The sequence below is a fragment of the Microtus ochrogaster genome, chromosome 4, assembly GCF_000317375.1.
Source record: "Microtus ochrogaster isolate Prairie Vole_2 chromosome 4, MicOch1.0, whole genome shotgun sequence".
Taxonomy (NCBI): domain Eukaryota; kingdom Metazoa; phylum Chordata; class Mammalia; order Rodentia; family Cricetidae; genus Microtus; species Microtus ochrogaster.
In genome coordinates this window covers 18,784,802-18,786,447 of record NC_022011.1, presented here as the reverse complement: position 1 = coordinate 18,786,447, position 1,646 = coordinate 18,784,802, and the positions used below count along the sequence as shown (strand labels likewise).

The window sequence follows — 1,646 nt, the reverse complement described above, 5'->3', positions numbered from 1 at the left end:
CTTTCGGGTGTTCCCCTGTGCTTCACTGCTTGAGAAACTGAGGCAAGAGCATCATTTGAGCCAAGAGTTTAAGACCAAACTAGGCACCATAGCAATTGCTTGTATTGAAAAGGCAGTTTTAAACAGTGACAGCAAGGTACATTATACTCAGATTGTTTGAAATCAGGGTTATGAAAAAATACCTCAAGGCTGGCGAGATTGCACTTGCTGTGCAGGCCTGAAGATCTGTCCTGGATCCCAGGGGAGAACCAACTCCACAGAGCTGTCCTCTGATCTCTGTGCACACTGTGATGTGTGTGCCTGCCCCATCATGCACTCATACACACACAGTAAGTATTTAAGAAGAGAAAAACCTAAACATTTTTAAGAAAATAATTTTTGTCAGTAAAGTTTTAAATCCAGAAGCATTTGGGATATGCAGAAAGATTAGAAAGCCAATATAGAGAGACCACACATGTTGAAGGGCTATTTCCCTTACTACTAATGTCTTATTTCACTTAATGAAATTTTATTGATTCACTATTAACGGAAGAAAGGTAATGAAGTCCACATTTTGTTCTGTCCCAGAGTCCCATCGAATATGCCATGTTGCATTTGGAATTCACGTCTCTCTGGGCACCTCCTTCTTGACTTGAGCCTACCCTGATTTGCTTGTGATAACCTTGACATTTCCAAAAGTACTAGCGGATTGCCTTGGGAACGCCTCATTATTGGACTTTGCCTTCTTTTTCTGATGTTTTTATTCCAGGTACTCTGGGTTTGGGAGGAAGAGCACAGGGGTAAAGCGCCGTTGTCACCATTATCTGGCTTCAGTCCTCTGGCTGACGGTGTCACGACTCTCCATTGTAGAGTCTCTCTTCCTGACTTTGTGCTATGCCTACTTTGGAAAGTAGACACTGTCTACACTGTTCACATTTCGAGGGCAGAGGGCTATGGCTACCTGTAAGGGCAGAAGAAATAAAGAAATTAATTGAAAGTTTCCTTCATAAGACAAGTCTGTTTTCCCTTGTTTATTTGATTACCACTTATTGATATCAGTATAGAATAATGGATGTTTGTGTCTTAAGACAGGGTCTCATGCAGCTCAGGCTGGACTCAAACTTTTCTATATAACTGGAGATGGCTTTGAACTCCTTTACTTCTCGCCCCCACCTCCCAGGTCCTGGGATTCTAGGGGAATATCATCACAATTGGTTTGAGTCATGGAATATGTAATCCAGTAAAGACTTTGTTTTGCTAAATAGATGTTTCTAGCTTTGGTCATTGATAGCTCTCTTGTTTTTTTTTTCTTGGATCTGTTTGAGATAGCCTTTCCTTGGCATTTCTACTAAAGTACTCCTTCACTTCCCAGTGCTGTATGTTTCCATATACATTTTCAATTATTTCTTACATCTATTTACTTATTTATTTGTGTGTGTGTCCCATGCATTTATCACATCTCCACACAAAAGGGATATTGAAGGTTGTAAGCTTTTTATATGGACTGAGAAAGGAGAGAAAGCAAAGACAAAACATTACAGAAGATGGAGAAGTAGCCAGCTGGAGGAGCATCTCCATGCTTTAGTGGCTGTTTGTTGTGTGGAGACGATGGAGAAGTAGCCAGCTGGAGGAGCATCTCCATGCTTTAGTGGCTGTTTGTTGTGTGG

General features: G+C 41.1%; 1 long non-coding RNA gene across 1 annotated transcript; it reads right to left on the bottom strand.

The window, feature by feature from the left end:
* Positions 1–492: 492 nt before the first annotated feature.
* On the bottom strand, positions 493–1,157 carry LOC102001233. Its single transcript, XR_258207.2, has 2 exons — positions 1,023–1,157; positions 493–940 (listed from the first exon to the last, which is right to left on the bottom strand). It is a non-coding gene; the product is annotated as an uncharacterized LOC102001233 (long non-coding RNA).
* Between the last annotated feature and the right edge of the window lie 489 nt (positions 1,158–1,646).